The sequence below is a fragment of the Chenopodium quinoa genome, unplaced genomic scaffold, assembly GCF_001683475.1.
Source record: "Chenopodium quinoa cultivar QQ74 unplaced genomic scaffold, ASM168347v1, whole genome shotgun sequence".
NCBI lineage: Eukaryota > Viridiplantae > Streptophyta > Magnoliopsida > Caryophyllales > Amaranthaceae > Chenopodium > Chenopodium quinoa.
In genome coordinates this window covers 2,489,864-2,510,773 of record NW_018743122.1, presented here as the reverse complement: position 1 = coordinate 2,510,773, position 20,910 = coordinate 2,489,864, and positions in this window count along the sequence as shown.

Here is a 20,910-nt window from a genome sequence, read left to right as displayed (position 1 = left end):
TAGAGTGTTCTTAATGTTCTTATACTAAAGTTTGTTTATCTTTCAAGTTGTAATTTGGGAATGGGGAATTTCGAGTGAACTTTTGTGTATGAGAAAGAGAAGTGAGAAAGAGAAGAGAGAACAAAGAAGTGAGAAGAGAGAAAGAGAAGAGAAGAGTAACAAGTTGGGTGACTTGTTCCTCAGGGTTTCAAGTTCGTAGAGGAACTTGAGTTTGAGTCTTTAGTTTATAATAGGACCATTTTCCCTATTATAGTGAAGATTCTTTTCCCAAAATCACAAGTGGTCGTGGTTTTTCTCCTTGTTAGGGCTAAGGAGTTTTCCACGTAAAAAATCTCTCTTGCATTCTTTAGTTCCTTTAGCTAACTTAATTTTAATTCCGCAAAAAGTTTGGCTAAACTCTCATACTACAATTCAACCCCCCCCTTCTTGTAGTATTCTTTAAAACAACACCTATCTACATAGTTAGTGGATTTAGGTTTTATTTTTGACTAGGTGAATACGACTTGAGCCTATCATTGTTACATTCCTTTTGGATTAATTCGTCATGACGGATCATTAGTTGCTTGGGGGTGACCCCAAGGGTTCAGTCAAGATCAAGCTATTATATTAATTATACATTAATATTACTGATTAGAATTTGCCTCCAACTAGGCATTACGATCACTTGACCTCACTGAATAATTAGCTTTCTAATAATTCCGAACCCTCTATCGGAATAATACACTTGTTTGAAGGACACCATTCCTATCAATCTCCCACTTGTCCTTTCGGACAAGTGCGCCTTTGTGTATAGCCTATTTCCTATGTCACTTAATGTCTCTTCGTGATGAACTCTAAGGTAAGATTATTCGTCTTCCTTATTACGTGTAAAAGTGTTTCTCGAAATTCAAGTTCTACTGTCAATAAGCAGATGATTTCTTAAAATCCATCTGATGACGGCCATGCATTTTTGCACTCTCGCTCTTCGAGAGGCCTTGTAAACAATAAAAACATGTTCCTTATGGTTAATAAGGGGACATTCCTAGTCTTGTACTGTCAGCTTCCCTTACTAAAAGGACCTAGTCGCCCTAGTGTTGCCGTTATAATCCCCATGCACTTCAGACATTTGACGAACATTAAAGCAGACTACTATTCAAACAAGATAACTCACAATACTCATGGTCAAGGAAAGAGGTTCCGAAAGCAATAATGAGAGCTGTACTTATAATGATTTTTAAATCTCTTTAAGTATTCTCATGGGTCGATCCGATATAGTTCTAAACCAATACTCGTGCAAATGATTTATGGCAATCATGTCCTTGTAGCACAAGAAACGGTGCTATAAATCAAACTACACACTAATTTCAAGTGGTCATTAATAGGTCATTATTTAAATGACCTCGATTAGGGATAATTTTCAATTATAATATTCAATGTTCACTTAATAGGTGTTTCTTTATCCAAGACTGGTCTTGATACCCTATTTTGAATATTGTCATAATCAAATGGACTCAATATTTAATCCTAAGCCACAATTAAATAGAAACGGAGTGATAAAATTGCATGAAATTAAATTACTCCAAAATTTGAATGGTTCATCATAGCGTTTTACATTAAAATGTTCAAAATTAATTAAAACACTAAACAAGGAAATCAAAGCCAATAACCAACATGCTTTATTCCCATTGCCTTAACGTGCTTGTTGTCCTTCACTTGAGGCAGAGGTTTAGTAAGTGGATCGGCTACATTGTCGTCCGTTTCAACTTTATAAATTTTTATTTCACCCTCTGATTTCCATTCTCTTATCATGTGAAATCGCCGCTTGACATGTTTGACCTTCTGATGTTCCCTTGGCTCTCGAGCCTGAGTAATAGCTCCATTGTTGTAACAATAAAGGGCGATTAGACCCTTAATGGAGGGTATAACATCAAGTTCACCAACACACTTACGAATCAAAATTGCCTTCTTAGCCGATTCAGCAGCTGAAGTATTCAACTTCAGTTGTAGAATCTGTAGTTGTGCTCTTGTAGACACCCAAATGTGTCTCCCCAAAACCAAACCCAGTGCTGAGTACCTTTCGCGTCGAATCATAATCGAATGAAGTGAAAGTGTGGAAAGTTTAGTGTTGCGGATAGTTTTAATTTCTTTTCTCTTCTCTTTATTTTTGAAAACCTATTTTAAGAAAATGATCAATCTAGTTTGGTTGGTCCATGATGTGGGTCAATAATAGTGTAGTTGGATAGGGTTTGAAAAGAGCTTTCCAACGGTATATTATAAGCCCAATTCCGATGAATATTGAGGGAGTTATGGCCACATTACTGAACTGGGCCTAGTTTGAGCCTTATATGCGGCCCAATGATCTAGGGGAGGGCCTAATATAGATTTATCATTCCTAATGCAATTAGGAATGGTTTTAGTCTTCTAGAAATTTTTTTCATTCCTAATTCAATTAGCATTGATAAATTGACTTTTGTTGACCTTTTAGAGTTTTAATCAGAATCAAAGAACGTTTTTGAGGAAAATACGATTTTATCCTCCTGTACGACAATTTTTATATGATTTTAAGAAAACGCGTCGATTTCTTAGTCAGCGCCAAACGCCAGCTGTAGCGCCTGACGCTACGCTTGGCGCTAGCCTTAGCTTCTGACGCTAAGGTCAGCGTTTGGCGCTAACCTGGCCTTTTGCGTCAGAACTCTGTTTTTGATGTTTTATCTTTTTGGCTGATTTTCTCTATAAATAGTCTCCTAAAAACTCCGTTTTCATTCACCAACTCTGATCAAGATTTTCTTGATTATTCTCTCTCTCTCTTTTCTAAACTAGCTTTCTCTCAAATATAAAAATTCCGCATTCATTAGATCTAGATACACCTAGCCATATTCGAAGTTGCCTTCGCCCTAGACGTGAAAGGTTTAATTTCTGAGGGTTTGGTCCCAAATCTCTCTTTCAATTATTTAATTTAATGGTTTTAATTATTATATTCCTTGAAGTTACTAACGTGTGTATTTTGTTATTAGAAAGAGGTACGAGGCATCCAAGTAAATGCTTTAATTGATTTATTGATTTTATGATATAGAAATCATGCTTAGATTATTTTGATTCCTAGTATCATGTCTAGGGTAATTTTAATATCATGATTAAAAGTATGATGGCTTTTTATATTCTTCCTAATATTTATGATTGTTAGTATCATGTTACGGTTAAAGCTTTGATTTTTATTGCTTAGTGACATGCTAGGGTTTGTTATTAATTTTGTTAGTATCATGCCTAGGATCTTGCTATTATTATGCTTTATTTTGAACATGATTATTTTAATTATGATCATAATATTATAATGATGATTATTATTATTATTTTAATTTATTATGTTGCTTGATTATATTTTTTGTTATTGCTTGATCACACCTTTTATGCATGTTTAAAGGAAATTGGTACTTGTAATCACGCTTAATAAGATAATTAATAATCTTGTTTAGGATTAATATGATTATAATTCAAGTGATCGCCAATAATAGATTTATTTGTGCATTAAATTCAACCAACATAGATAAAGAGGTTTAGGGTTAACCTATTGATTGCATGTTAGTCAGAAAGCGCAAATGAGTACGATCTGAATAAAGTAGAGGCCTATTATTAGGGCAGGTTCAATCTCTTTTAGGTTGGATTTGTACCTTCATCCCTGAACCCTATTTGGTTCAAGACCTTATGTTGTTGACGATCTCTTGGATCGTTAAGGGGTGTAACCTTAACCTCGTGAACGGTTTACAAGTTCCTAAAAAACTTGTTGGCGACTCTTTTGCTCTATCTTTTTTCCCTTTGGACGCCACCGTACTTTAGTGTATGATCACATTGGGGTTCAAGCTAGGGGATTAACGCTTGAAATATTCCCTACAGTTTTTGGCAACTCCACTGGAGAGGATTTCTATTTTAATTCCTGAAATTTATTTCGACAATGATTTAGAATGAGTGGATGAGACTCGAAAAGTTCTAAGTATTTCATGTGCGTAATTTTGATTAACATTATTGTCATATGCATAAAAAAGATCTCATTGGAAAGACCATCCGTAATGAGTTAAAACATAGGATTTTTACACGTAGGAAATTTGAGGAATATCTTTCACAACTAGGACCGAAATAACACCGCGCGAAACTGGAAAATTTTATCGAGCACAGAAAGCTGCCAAGGCATGTAGGAATTAGCGTCAGCGAACAAAGATTAGCACCAATCTCTGTCGCCAGGCGCTACAGCCAAAAATCGGCGCCAATCTCTGTTTGCTGGTGCCAAATTCTTCCAATACCGAGCCAGAAATATGCGTTCTAATTTCGACCAGTTTTTAGCATTGTTCACTCGATCCTACTTCCTAATTGAGTTTTTCTCACTTTTCTGAAACCCATATGTGTTCTACATATGGACATAACCCCTGGGAATTCATGCTCCATCTACCTGATCGAACGCTCTGAGCAAAAAAGGGTACATCCGAGAATGTTGAATTCACCAAACCATGGAAGCGAGTTTTTCTAAACTCGCGGTGTCCCGTCCACTCGCGCCAACCCTTCACGGTTAGGCTTCCGCACGGTGCATCCGGACAATTAACCATGGACCCTCTTTGACTAACCCATATCTCAAACTTTAGAGAACTAGAGCCATGGTTAGGTTGCAAACTCATTGCATCATATTGTGCCTACTTGCCTAATTGTGCATTATTTGTTGTGCATATTCTATGTGTTTTCTCCTAACAATTTGTTTGACTTGTTTTAAGACCAAATAAACTAATTAATTACTAAAGGACTTTATTTAATTAATTAATTAATTAATTTGAGCTAACAAATATGTCTAAAATCGAGTCATAGTCCCTTTAAGTCAACCCGGATTTTTATTCCCGTATACTGCACAAGCGTCAATTTGTTTTAGTCATAACCGGAGTTCTAGGAAGAACTACGAGTCGTATAACCTATGGATCTGTAGCCCCGAGTTTTATCTTTAATTTGGAGTTGGTTTCATCCCAATAAGAGTCACAAATAAAAAGTTATGACTAGAATACCACAGCCTGTCCAGTTTAATGCATATACGTGAGGTCTTAACTTAGTCTTTGTTCGAGTCTAGTCACATAGTCTAGCCACATGGTCATGACACGAGTATTAACATATAACCTACACTCAATACACTCACTAGTCTTAGCACGCACTTTGAGTATATGTCACCATGACCATGTCTTAGGTTCATGCATGAGTCGGTTTTTTCCGTCACTTGAGTTGGGGGTACATTCTATTCCTAATTTTCCACATCTCTCCATCTACATGCTTTCTCCATATCACCACCCTCATTTTTCTATCTTCCTCCATCCATTGCATGTTGAATAAAGTTTGAGTCAAATAATTAACAATGAATATCCTAAAATTCCTTTTCCACAGTACTTGGTCGAGGAGAGAAGGGCGATTAATCAAGGATAACCTCTTTATTCAAGTCTTACTTTTTGATAAACCGATTCGTCAAAAGAGGAAGGCTAAAAAGATAATGGCAACTCAAGAGGAAGTTAATGAACTTAGGAGTCAATTGACTGACGTGACTGAGGTGTTAAAGGCTTTAACCCTCAAAATTGATGACCCTGTGAAGCAACAACAAATGAACCTCATGCAAGAAAGCTTGAGCAAGCTATCTAGTAACTATAAATTTCAGGGCATTAGTTCACAAGGGGTCTTGGTGGATAAAGAACTTCTTCCGCATAAGTTCAATGCCAACGACATCCCGAAATTCAAGGCAACTGACAACCCTTATTTTCATCTAAGAGCTTTTGAAACAATAATGAGTGTTAAGGGTATTGATAAGAAAGTGTTTCCCTCTATATTTTCTCTATCTCTTGAAACCGTTTACCAACAATGGTTCTTCTCCCTTGACAAGGAGAAAACCTCTACCTGGGAATCGGTAGTAAACGCTTTCATTGATAGATACAAGTGTAATATTCAAGTCGAAACCGATTATAGACAACTTGAAATGCTAAGACAAAAAGAGAATGAAGTCTTTACTCAATAAGTGGAGGGAAACTTCCGCTAAGATGATTGAGGTGCCCTCCGAAAAAGAATATGTGAGGATGTTTATCAAGAATATCCAAGAGAAGTATTCGAAGAATTTAAAATATCAACATAATTTGAATACTTTCAAAGCCGTTTATGACATCGGAATCGAAATCGAAGATGACCTCGCAAAGCAAAAAGCTACTAACAATAGTAACCACGGTGGCTGGAAAGGAAAGAACAACGACAATCCTTCTTCTTCCGAAAACGCCCACTCTAGTAATAATGTTAGTACCTTTGACCATAATGGTGTCTTAGCCATGGACAATCAAGGATCTAAAAGGAAACCCAGGAGAGATTTCACACCCATTGGAATGTCCTACGATGCTGCTTTCGATCGTCTCTATGATCGAGGGTTAATCAAACCTATTGGCCCTACCGAAGATCCAACGCCAGAAAATCGATCTTCGATATGGAATCCCAACACTTATTGCAAGTTCCATCGAGGACGCGGTCATACTACTGATGAATGCTACAGGTTTCAAAATCTCATTCAAGATCTTATAGAAGCAAATAAGATCCCATTTCCTCTAGCTAACGAGAAGACTGGGTGATGATGAAGCAAACGACACAAGGCAAGAGGCGAGCTTTAACGACAAGATTTCGTGACCTCTTTTTCTATTTTTACTTACCCTTTCCCTAATAAGTCTAGTATAGACACCTTTTTATTTCCCTTAGATTAATTTGGTAGATTCTTTCTTTTTCCCTTAATAAAATGAGAATTTATTTCCTTGCATATGATCATTTCATTACATTGCATGTAAAAAAAAAAAAAAAAAGTCAAACTAAGCACAAGGTATACCAATGAGTTGAGGCACCCCTTGTAGCTACATCGTATCACCTTTCACCCTTCAAATATGAAATCCTTTTTTGATAAACCCCTTTGAGCCTCGTCTAACGATAGACCTTTCTTTCTTCAACCTACATCTACCTAACCTTGGGATGGGATAGTGTGCAACTTACGCAGTTTTCAACATCATAAAAAGCTTGAGTGATTTCAAAAGGTTAAAATAAATAAAAAAGAAATAGAAAATAATAAAAGTGTACAAAAGGGCAAGCGTTCCAATGTATTTGACATAAACATGTCTTTGATATGAACACGTCTCAGATTGCGTCTCTTATCGAGTGCTCGGTACCGTGCCTGAGAGACATGAATGCCAAGTGAGTGATAGACCGCATGATCGGGATTGCCCACACTTATAAAAATAAAATAAATGCTAAAGCAAAAGAAAGAGAGCTAAAAAAGAGTAGAAAATCAAGCATAAAAATATAAAGATTTAAAAGCAAGGTTGCACACCTTGGGGGCTTATCGAGGGTCTTGAGCTTTTATCCCTTTCTTCTATAACCTTTAGCCTAACCACGTTACAACCCTTAAAAAGACCTTTTTGAGGTATACACACACTTGTGCGAGATTCGGCTAGAGCTACATTCGGCCTGATTCCTAACGGATACGTAGGCAACCTCACATCGAGGTGCGGCCGTAATAAACATGCATTCATATTCACATTCACACACTCACACCATGATCATATCAAGGGATTTCCTATGCTCATCCCTATCTACTTAGAGCTAGACTTGGGGGCTTGATCCCTACATCATTAGCTTACCTAGCCTAAGAGTCACCACCATTTGACTCTTTTAAAATATAATATCTTTCCACACACTTAGCCCTTGCGGCCTAACTTTAGTGTCACTTTCACACACTGCACGGATACATGACCAAATATACTTTCCCTTAGGAACCCTTTGTCATGGAATCTTAACACAAAGTTGAAGCATGCCTTGTCATATCAACATCACTCATCAACCATAATTGTCATTGCATCACGAAGTATGAAGTGCTTAGCCTCCGTGCCTAAGTTACCCAAATACTTTCATCATTTAGTCAACCATTGAGATATCCTAGGATGGATTAATCCTTGCACCTTGAGAGATAGTATCAAACAACATTTGACTAAGCTCATTCAACATGCATTCGAAAACTTCGATTCTTTTTCATGTCTTTTTTTTTTCGGGAGAAAGTCGGTACCCTCCACAAAAATGACGGAAATTTTTTTATTTTTTACATTTTCGAGTCGCACGATTACATTACAATGCACACACGAGTCATGTACACATTGAGTCATGTCGTGTCATATCACCTTGATTTGAGTCTAACACGTGTCAAACACTTTAAGTCGAGTCAACCTCGAGTCAATCACAGCGAGTCAAGTTCATACCTTGAGTCATGACAAGTTAATGAGTCAAGAAACACTAAGTCTTAGGTCAACCCTTAAAACAAAGATAAGCAAAGTCCTATGGTCAAAGATATAAATGCAGGTACATCCCAGCAAGCGAGGACATTCTCGGATTTTTTTTTCGAAAAAACCGCTAATATGACCACAGGAGATTCCTCCAAGATAAGAGGAGTTACATGAATCAGTAAATTAGAGATGAAGAGCTTTAATTTACAAAAGATTTGAGCGGATTATGTTGAAAGGAAACGACCAAGCTCAAAGTTCGGAGAAAAACCAAGTAACAGCGGCAACAAGAGCAGAATAGGGAAGACCTGACTCTAGCGCCAGACGACAAGGCTGTCGCTTGGCAACAAAGTTCAGCGCCTTGCGCTAGATCCCAACATCTGGCAACAGAGCCAAATCTTGGCGCCAGCGATATTTCAGCAGCGACACAGCTCGAAGCCTCTCATAATGGTTATTTTAACCTCTTTCAGCAATTTCGGGTTCCTTGCTACGCTAGTTAGCCCCTATAAGAAAATTGACATGATTAGTAGTCGGCTCGATTACAATCGTAGTAAGTGATTGACTTGACAAAAAATCGTCTCACTTAGCTTAAGCGCCTAAAACATTGGCTCATTACAAGCACCAACGTATCGGTTTAAAAGCAAGCACTTAAACGACAATATTTCCAAATACGAATTGTCGCGCATTCTTCTTAAACGACAATTGGATTGTCATCCCTAACTGACAATATTTCCAAAAATGGATTGTCGTGCATCTTCTTCAACGACAATTTTTCCAAGATTGGATTGTCATCTCTGGCAAAGTTTCCAATCGTGGATTGTCGTGCTCCTTCTATGTTTGGCAATTTTTTCCAAGTTCAGATTGTCATCGCTGGCAAGTTTTCCGAGATTGGATTGTCATACACTCAGTTCCCTATGGCAAAATTTCCCCAAAGGATTGTTGTAGGTTTCTATTCATCATAAATTTTGTCAAAGGTTCCTCAACGTGGATTGTCATTCATTTCAACAAGTGGCAAATTTTCTCGAAGTGGATTGTCGATCGACTCTTTTTTGCAAATGTTCCAAGACACGGATTGTCAATAGTAGCAATATTTTCCTAAAAGGATTGTCGCATAGCGTTGGCAAATTTCCAAGGTGGATTGCTTTCAAGAGTTATATTCCAAGATGTGGATTGTCGATCGTAGCAAATTTCTTATGACAGATTGTTAAGAAGCATTGGCAACTTTTCCCAAAATTGGATTTTGGCAAATTTTCCGAGATACGGATTGTCGCTTCATCGTGGCAACATTTCCAAGGATGGATTGTTACGAAGCATTGACAAATTTCCCTAAATTGGATTGTCATACATCATACAAGAGTTGTGTTGGAAACTATTCCCAAAGAAAAGAGGATTGTCATCACAACAAAAGCACCGATATACTAGTTCACAAGCAGCAAAGCCCCGACGTACTGGCATAGCAGCATTAAGGATCAACAAGCAGTGATCTTTTCGAAGATTATCACAACAGAAATTGGAGGTGGTTACAGGCGTAGCAGTCTTCAGGCGGTATTCTCTAGCTTGCGGAAAATCGTCACAACAAATCGGTTACCTTCAGAGACGTGTACTCGACGGTGCAAGATACGCGTTTCTTAACTCTTTTATCTGTTTAAATAACGCTAGTTTGCAGGTATCGGCGTTACAAGAATGATTAAGGATCGCAAAACGTTCTGAATCATTCTCCGTCCCTATCGATACTTTGACTTTTGTTTTCGAAACTTGCGTTTGTCCAAACTCAGTCAAAGTGGGGGCTTCTGTAGACACCCGAATGTGTCTCCCCAAAACCAAACCCAGTGATGAGTACCTTTCGCGTCGAATCATAATCGAATGAAGTGAAAGTGTGGAAAGTTTAGTTTTGCGGATAGTTTTAATTTCTTCTCTTCTCTCTATTTTTGAAAACCTATTTTAAGAAAATGAGAAATCCAGTTTGGTTGGTCCACGATGTGGGTCTAATAATAGAGTAGTTGGATAGGGCTTGAAAAGAGCTTTCCAACGATATATTATAAGCCCAATTCCGATGAATATTGAGGGAGTTATGGCCAAATTACTGAACTGGGTCTGGTTTGAGCCTTATATGCGGCCCAATGATCTAGGGGAGGGCCTAATATAGATTTATCATTCATAATGCAATTAGGAATGGTTTTAGTCTTCTAGATTCTTCTAAAAGGTTTTTTTTATTCCTAATTCAATTAGCATTGATAAATTGACTTTTGTTGACCTTTTAGAGTTTTAATTAGAATCAAATAACGTTTTTGAGGAAAATGCGATTTTTATCCTCCTGTACGGCAATTTCTATCTGATTTTAAGAAAACGCATCGATTTCTTAGTCAGCGCCAAACGCCAACTTTAGCGCCTGACGCTACGCTTGGCGCATGGTGCTAACCTTAGCGTCTGACGCTAAGGTCAGCGTTTGGCGCTAACCTGGCCTTTTGCGTCAGTTTCTATTTTTGATGTTTTATCTTTTTGGCTGATTTTCTCTATAAATAGTCTCCTAAAAACTCTGTTTTCATTCACCAACTCTCATCAAGATTTTCTTGATTATTCTCTCTCTCTCTTTTCCAAACTAGCTTTCTCTCAAATATAAAAATTCCGCATTCATTAGATCTAGATACACCTATCCATAATCGAAGTTGCCTTCGCCCTAGACGTGAAAGGTTTAATTTCTGAGGGTTTGGTCCCAAATCTCTCTTTCAATTATTTAATTTAATGGTTTTAATTATTATTTTCCTTGAAGTTACTAAAGTGTGTATTTTGTTATTAGAAAGAGGTACGAGGAATCCAGGTAAGTGCTTGAATTGATTTATTGATTTTATGATATAGAAATCATGCTTAGATTATTTTGATTCCTGGTATCATGTCTAGGGTAATTTTAATATCAAGTATGATTAAAAGTATGATGCCTTTTATATTCTTCCTAATATTTATGATTGTTAGTATCATGTTACGGTTAAAGCTTTGATTTTTATTGCTTAGTGACATGCTAGGGTTTGTTATTAATTTTGTTAGTATCATGCCTAGGATCTTGCTATTATTATGCTTTATTTTGAACATGATTATTTTAATTATGATTATAATATTATAATGATGATTATTATTATTATTTTAATTTATTATGTTGCTTGATTATATTTTTTGTTATTGCTTGATCACACCTTTTATGCATTTTTAAAGGGAATTGGTACTTGTAATCATGCTTAATAAGATAATTAATAATCTTATTTAGGATTAATATGATTATAATTCAAGTGATCGCCAATAATAGATTTATTTGTGCATTAAATTCAACCAACATAGATAAAGAGGTTTAGGGTTAACCTATTGATTGCATGTTAGTTAGAAAGCGCACATGAGTACGATCTGAATAAAGTAGAGGCCTATTATTAGGGCAGGTTCAATCTCTTTTAGGTTGGATTTGTACCTTCATCGCCGAACCCTATTTGGTTCAAGACCTTATGGAGTTGACGATCTCTTGGATCGTTAAGGGGTGTAACCTTCACCTCGTGAACGGTTTACAAGTTCCTAAAAAACTTGTTGGCGACTCTTTTGCTCTATCTTCTTTCCATTTGGACGCCACCGTACTTTAGTGTATGATCACAGTGGGGTTCAAGCTAGGTGATTAACGCTTGAAATATTCCCTACAGCTCTGCTTAGCACTCTTCCAACTAAACGCTCCTCCATTTAAACATTATATGTATCATGACTGCGATTTGAAATCGTCTCTGTCTGTTTTGGAAGCTTGTGGCGGTGTAACCTTCAACAACTAATTCATTTGAGCCACCATATACCAGGAATTTATCCTTGTTCCTTTTCAGGTACTTTAGGATATTCTTGGTCGTCGTCCAATGCACCTCTCTTGGGTCTGATTTGTATCGGTTCGTAGCACTTAAGGCACACGATACATTTGGCCTAGTACATATCATGACATACATGATCGATCCAATTAGCGAAGCACATGGAATCTGGTTCATCCTTTCCCGCTCATCAGGTGTCTAAGGACACTTGTAATACCCCGTATTTTTATACGTATTTTATTTAAAATATGTATTTTATAAAGTATTTAAATAATTTAAATATTTTAATTTTGGCATTTTAACTAATATTTTTATAAAAGGAAAGTTTATTTAATTTCTTTATTTATAAAAGTTGGGGTTTTATTTTAAGAAAGTTTAATTTTAACAAGTTTTATTAGGGAAAGGATTAGGAAAAACTAAAAGAGGAAAGTTTAGGGAAAAAGGGATTGGTTGAGAAGGGGTATAAATATCTCACTTATGAGGCAAATCAAATTTGCCAAGAGTGGAGAAAAACCCAAGGTAAACTTCACTCTCTCTCCTCCTTATTTTTCTTTCTTTTTCTTTTCCCCTTTACCTTTCTTTTTTTTTTGGCTGCCCTGTTTTTCCGCCCCTCCACCGATGCCAGCCGCCGGCAGCAGGTTGACGCTGCTGCCAGCATCCAGCAGCCGGTGGCTGCCTTCTCTTTCCCTTTTTTTTGAGTGTATAAAAAAAAACTTAGCTTGATTATTTTAATATAATCTATGCTTAAATATAAGTGTAAATTATGATTTTTGGGATTTGATTTTTTGATGTTTGATTATAATTATTATGTCAATTAATTTTCAGATTTGATTTTAATTAAAAAAAAGCCCCAATTTTTGAAACCCTAGGTTCTTGATTTATGAATTATTGAAGGGTTATGATGTATATTGGCTTAGATCTTTGTTTTAAGTGTTTTAAGGCTTAATTACATCAAGTTTTAATTAAAATAAAGTGTTGGAATTTTATGTAGAACACTTAATATTATGTTTCTTGAAGGAATTTTAATTACCCATTAATTAGGACTTAATTATGGTGTTTTAAATATAATTTCAACTTACTTTAATTAAACTATGAGGGGTTTTAAAATAGTATATATTGCTGGAAATTTGTTTAGAGTGGATTTTAATACTCTATTATGATTTTAATGTGTAGGAGACTTCGAAGTAAGCAATTTCTACTAGTCGTTGCGATTTTAAGATCGTACTCAAGGTACGTTCGCGTACTTAGCATATTTTGATGATGTAGAATCATGCTAGGCTTGATTTAAATCAATTTAAAGTAGTATCATGCTAAGGTTTATGTATGGAATTGTAAATTAATGGTGTTGGTGATTGAATTGTGAAGCATGAATTATTTGTGATGGTTTATGGATTGGAAAATTATATTTTGTGCATGTTGTGTTTGAAAAACACTTTTATTTATGGCATGTTAGAATGCATGATTAATTAAACTACATGTTTAATTATGTTTGGAATATTGAAAAGGAATTTTATTATGGTTCAAATAATTTTTATTGATGCTTTAAGCATGAGGAAGGAACTATATAAGTGTCTATCTACACAAGGGATAAATTGTATGTTGGTGCCTTTGTGCACTTAAGGTGTTTTTAACACCGAGGGATAGGATTTTTGGCGCTTTATGCATTTAAGGTGTCTTTGACACTGAGGTAGAATTAAAAAGGGTTCAACATTAAATAATATGTGGTCACTAATTATTCAAGAATTAAATTGGTATGTTTGGTTGATTGAATAATAATTGTTGATTGATTTATTATGCTTTGAGAGTCATCACCAAGTCCAATAAGATGTAAATAACGTAAAGTGAAAGAGATTATGCACCAAAACTTTTGGAACGTATATACCTTGAGTATGAACAATGGGAGGGGGGAGTTATGGGGTTTTATATTTAACCATAACTTCTAATGGAGTACAGGACGCTGTACATTCCTTTTTATTTATTATTATGCGCAGGAATTCCCCCACCTTTGAGTGGTTTTGTCGCTGGCACGGTTAGCTCCCGTGTTAGTTAACCTCAATTTATTTGGGGGAGGTATAGTTGGAAACCCGTTCGATGCGTAATCAACGCTTAATGAATTATTTAGTGTCTAGTTAAAGTGTCTTGTTGATTTTTGTGTGTGCTTGTAAACAGGTGCATTGAGGTAAGTGTATGTTGATAGGTGAAAGCATGTTAGTGTGTTTAATTACGCTTATGTACTCAGCTTTGCTGATTGTGTGTGTTTGTGTGTTTGTCCATGTCTTTATCTTGGCCCTATGATGACCCATTTTTAATGGAGAGTAGTGGGGACAAGTAGAGATAAACTTTTCAGGTATTGAAGCATATTCATGACGGGGCATGAGTGAAGAGTGAATCATGCTAGTTTCCATTAGTTACAATGTGTTTTATGCTTCATTTCTTTATGACTATTCTGTGTGGACTAACGCAAAGGTTTTGTTTTGGAACGGTTTTGAATAAGGGACTTTAATGGTTCCAAGTTGTAGTTTGATCTTATTTAACTTTGTTTGTTTCGGTTTTAAACCTTACTTTCGTTTGGTGAACTTTTGAGTTGACTTGTTTAAACGGTTTTTAATTTTAAGTCTTCCGCTGTGCATCTTTGATAGTTGGTGGCGGTAATGTCTTAGATATTCTTAAATCGTATTTTAAAGAGTAAAGTGGGTATTTAAACGAAAGGAATTTATAGGGTGTTACAACACTGCTTCTTGCTTAGGGTTATGCCATGTGACATGGGTAGGTGACCTCTCTTGGCCACCTCCATGTTGAATCGTGCCAGTACCTGGGCTACGCCAAAGCAAGACATTACTACTTTCCTAAGAACATAAGGTATGTTGATAGGTTTGCCAAAGCAAGACATCATAATACAAGTTAATTTAGGTTATACTCAACGATATGAGTGATGAAGTCCTAACATGTCGCGACAAAAGAGATAAATTGTTCAGAGTGTATTAGATGCGAAGATTTATCTAACTAAGAGTGGCTTAGAGCCACTAGAAAAGAGTTTCTTACCTTAGAATAATAAGTGTTAAGACAAGCTAAAGCATGCTTAACTACTCATTGATTCTTTGGATCTTGGAATCGACTTATTCTCACCAAATGGGGACAAATTTAATGTGTAAATAAGATGTTTAAATAAGTTTGATATATATATGCATGAATTCAATCTTATTTAAGTATTATGAATATTTTTTCATTTCAAATTCTTTCAATTGTAGAAACATGTCTACAAATAACTCAAACAACCAATTCTTGTTATGCTTAATTCTTGACAAGGAGAAACTGAGTGGGCCAAATTTTCTTGATTGGAAAAGAAACTTGCGTATAGTTCTCATGTAAGAGAAAAAGGAATACTTCCTTGATGAGGAAATGCCCGAGAATCCCAATGAGGAAGTGACTCAGGCTACCCTAAACCGATGACAAACTGCCAATCGTGATGTCAAGTGCATTATGTTGGCCACTATGTCTCCCGACCTTTATGAGACTTTCTTTGAGTAGGAGACAACTTTTAAGATCATTTCTGAGCTTCAGAATGTGTTCCAAGAGCAGGTCTGAACTGAAAGGTTTGAAACCCACAGGCAGATCCTTGAGAGCAAGCTCAAGAAAGGAGAGCCAGTCAGCCCACATGTACTCAAAATGATTGGTTTATTTGAGAACATGGAAAGGCTTGATGAGGGGTATTCGACCAAGATGGAAATTGACATTATTCTCCACTTGCTGCACAAAGGCTATGATCAGTTCAAGATGAACTATAACATGCACATCATGGAGAAAACCCTCACCGAGCTTCATGGTATGTTGAAGCAAGCTGAGCAAACGCTCAAGGATGAAGGAAAACGTGACATGCTCATGATCAAGAAGGGCAAGCCATTCAAGCACTCAGGAAAGAAGAAGAAAGGCTTTAAGGGGAAGGGTAAGAAGACCTTTCCACCTAAATTAAAAGCTACCAAAGACAAGAAGGATAAAAAGGCAGCCTCTTCTAAATCTGATTCCGAATGTTTCTACTGCAAGAAGAAGGGACATTAGAAGAGAGATTGCCTCAAATTCAAGGAAGATAAGAAGAACGACATCATTGCTTCTACATCAGATATTTTTGTTATAGATTTAAACTTCGCTAGCACAACATCATGGATATTAGATACCGGATGTGGCTCACACCTTTGTTCCAATTCTCAAGGACTAAGGAGAACTAGAAGGCTAGAGAAGGGAGAGGTTGAACTCCGGATCGACCATGGAGCCAGAATTGCAGCCGTATCCGTGGGAACTCTCTGTTTTTCTTTTCTTTGTGGGCTTGTATAAGAAATTGAAAAATGTTATCGTGTTCCTGATTTTACCGAAAACATCATTTTAGTTTTGGCGTTAGGCGCCAAAGGTTTTCAATTTCAAGTAAAAGACAATGAATGTTTGTTTTATCTAGATAATGTTTTTATGTTATGTGCTTGCATTAGACAGAGAATTTTATAATGTCAATAATACCAATAAAAAGGCTAAGACCATTGGGTCAAATGACACATACTTGTGGCATTGTCGTCTTGGCCACATTAACATCAAACGCTTCAAGAAACATCTACAAGAAGGTGTTCTTGGCTCATTCAATTTAATTGTTTCAAACTTGCGAAGGATGTTTATTAGGAAAGATGATAAAGCAGTCATTCTCCATGATGGGAGAAAGGTCAAGTGACTTGTTGGGCCTAATACACACTGATGTATGTGGACCAATGAGCACAACCATAAGGAACGACCATCGATATTTTATCACCTTCACAGATGATTATAGTAGATATGGATATGTCTACCTTATGTAACCCAAATCTGAATCGTTTGAGAAATTTAAAGAATTTCAAATTAAAGATGAAAATCAGCTTGGCAAGAAAACCAAAGCCCTTCAATCATATGGAGGTGGTGAATACTTGAGCCAAGAATTCGATGACCATCTTAAAGAAAAGGGTATACTTTCATAATTGACACCTCTAGGAACTCCACAATGGAACAAAGTATACAAAAGGAGAAATCGAACCTTTCTAAACATGTTGCGATCAACAATGGGTCTTAGTGATCTGTCTATCTCAATCAAGGGACACGCACTTCCAACCGCAGCACTAACACTGAACCGTTCTCTATCAAAAGCTGTAGAATAGACTCCATACGAATTATGGACGAAAAAACCTCCCTGGTTGTCTTTTCGATCTCAAGGTATGGCGTTGCGAAGCATATGTCAAGAAATTAATGAAAGGAATGGTGTCCTTCGAACAAGTGTACTATTCCGTTACTGGGTTTAGAATTATTAGAAAGCTAATATATTCAGTGAGGTCAAGTGATCGGAATGCCTGGGTGGAGGCCGCTTCCGATCAGTAATATTAATGAATAATTAATATTACAGCTTAATCTTGACTGAACCCTTCGGGTCGCACCCAAGCATTCAACAAACCGAACCGACGAATTAATTCGGAAAGAATTAATGAGTCGACCGAGTAATATTTATTTAGACGTCGGAAATTCGAGCTTAGAGCGTCAAAACCGAGCGTCGGAAGTCGAGTAAAAAAATAGTGAAAGATGAGACGAAAAATAGTAATAAATCAACAAAAGACCAAAATACCCCTAGCATCAGAATGCCCAAGAAAACCGAGTGCTAAGGGCGTATGACCTAGCATGGTGGCTAGCATGCGCACCAAGCCGAGCCTAGGGTGGCTGGTGCGTGCTAGCGCACCCATGCTAGCATCGAAAGGCTAGGCGCTGCCTAGTGCGTGCTAGCATGCTAGGCGCAGCCTTGTGCGCGCAATGGCTAGCAAGCCATGCCGCAACAAGCTGGAGCAGCTAGCACGCTAGGCGCGCCAGCTCGCCACAGCTAGCAGCATCATGGCTAGGCCATTGCTTGCTGCCTAGCAGCGCTGGCCAAGGCACAAGGCCAGCAGCAGCCCGCACAAGCATGCTGGGCTTGCTGGCCAGCAGCGCCTGGCAGCCCGCATGCGAGTGCTGGGCCTGCTGGGCGTGGCTGCCACGGACAGCAGCACATGGCAGCCCACCTTGGCTGCCTTGGAGCCCAAGGGTGGGTGCTATGTGGCTAGTGGTCCTTGAGTGTGTGTGGAGTGAGGTGGCCGGTTATGGGAGAGGGAGTGGGGAGCAAGTTTGGTCCCCCCCTTCTCCAAGTGGTCCTCACCTAACCACTCACATGAGCTTGCCACTTGTTGATTTATTACTAGCTTGATTATTAATTTCATTTTAGCTTTAAAAGAAAATGGAAAAATCATACTATCCCACATTGATGGGAGAGTAAATGATACTCCCATCATTTCCTATAAATACCCAAGTATGGGCATTGGGAATGTTGCTTGAGTAAGAGTTGAAAAAGGCATCACAATTAGTGAAAACCTTTGAACTCAATATAATTACTCGGGTTTTATTGGTCGGGTCTTGCTAACCCCAAGACATTGGACCTAGTCGGTTTTGTTGGTGCGGGTGGATTTCGTTGGAGGTCTCCGTGTGAGTGGGACTTGAAGCTTTCAAGTAAGAGCTCATTTTGGAGCGAAGCACGCGTCAAAGGTAATTAGCTTATCTTAATCTTGTGATTAATTTAATTATGTTTATTGTTTTATTTATTGCGAGTGCGGTCTTGTTTTTGGGTTTGTTTCCGCGGTGAGTCGGACTCACCAAACCCCAACAGTGGTATCAGAGCCTCGCTCGTTTATTTTTAAAATCATAATATTATTTTCAAGGTGTTTTTATGGCTTAATTTTTCTGGTTTTAAGTTGCTAATTAGATTAGTAACTCGTTTTTCCAATTTTTACCTAGTATTAGAGCTGTCTTCAGCTCCTGAACCCAGATTTCGACCCAAAAATAGTGAATTTTGGGTGGAAAAGGCGTTCTGGACATGGTTTTACTCTTTCAGGACTTTGTTTTTAGCCAAAAAACGACCTGGAATGTATTTTTTTAGGGATTTTTCGTTTTGACGAAAAATTTTAAGTCTTTCTAACCTTGAAAATTGATTGCATATTTATGGTGGTTATGAATTTGGTTCTTTCCTTTATTTATACGCAATTTTAGACCACTTTAAGCATGATTACTTGGTAGTAATTGGTGCTTGAAAGTTTGGTTTTATTTTATCACATAATTGCAAATTAATTGCATTAAGTGTGAAATAGTTGTTCTTTGTTGCTTCCAAGTACTAAAGATTCAATTTTTATTTATGATAAGTGATTGAAACTTTGAGTTACTAAATTCCATGAATTTTGGTTAAACTTTGTTGATTTAATCGTTTTTTAGTTGATTGGAATCATAGAGTTTAAAACTTGTGATTGAAATTGGTTTATCTTCATATTGGAAGATATAATTTTTTCATGGATTCACAAGTATTAAAGTTGGAGTCTTTATTGAACTTATGTTCATTTTTCCAACTCCCTTTTATTTTGTCAAAATCTCAAGATTAATTTAAAGTGATTAAATTAATAGTGAGAATTGCCCTAATTTATTTTATTACACCAAGTCAAAACAATTTTATTAAAGAATGGTTCTTGGAAATAAATTTGGTTAATTGCATTTGGATGAATTATTTAAGTTGGACTTGTTATTTTTCATTTTTCCTCAAAATTGATTCTAAAATTAATTTAGAATTGATTTATAATGTCACACATAAAATCGATAATTTTCGAAGCATTAGCACCCAACACGAGGCCTAAGAGCCCCGAGCTATCTCTCGGCCAGCTGGGCTGCTCACGCAACCCATATGTGGCTGCCGAGGCTGCTGGGCACTTCGTTCTTAGGTGCTTGGTGTTGTGCGTGTGTGTGTGCGAGGAAGGGCGTGGGTTGCTGCTCGTTGCCAGCAGCAAGCAGCAGCATGGCGCAGCAGCAGCATAATGATGTGCGCGCTGTGCGTGCTGCTACGCTTGGCTGGGCTGGGCGTAGCGCATGCGAGCACAAGCAACCCACATGCATGCTTGGTGTTGCGGGGGTGTGCATGGGCATACTACGTGCTTGTTGTACGGTACGTACAATCCCATAATTGGCACAATAACCCCGGGTTATTAAGGCTATGCTATTTTAAAGTTAATTTTAGCGTTGCTTAATATGTAAATAAGGGTTTTTTTTTTTGGACTCCAAGTCTTAGTGCTAGGCACTTAGACATTTTGGAATTCGTAATTTTGCTTAAATTGTCGTTTTAATTATTTTAATTATTTTGTTTATTTAATTAAAATTTTTGGAGGCTAGGCCTCGGGTTTTGAGCGACATTTGCAAAATTAATTTTGGCAAATATTTAGGTTCACCGACTTAATTAGTTGGATTAGTTAACTTGGATGCGGAATTTAGTGGGAGCGTCTCTAAGTTATTACCATAACCGGTTAAAACAACTTTGATTAGTTTAATTAGGCGTGTTAATTGGATTAACCACCTAGATTAGTTACTCATTCTCAAGCGTTTTATGCATTGTTACTTGTTTATCGTTGTAAAATGCATGGGCCATTCACAAATAGTGAATGGATGAATGGAATGTAAAATTCTCTCACAGGTTTTATGAAATGGCAACTAGTGGGGCCCGATTAGGATAGAAAATACGGACTGTGATCCGTGATGTATTTTTGTAAATCTAAATACGGTCTGCGAACCGTTGAGTATTTTTGTACCTTAATATTTAGATTAGTCCTAATCGTAGATACTAGCAATTGTAATATTTTGGTCAAGTCTTGAAGACGGGGTTCTTAGAAGACAGAGCCATGAAGTTGCAAATGAAGACCTTTTGAAGACTTGAAGATCTCAAGGGGTCATGCTAGTTG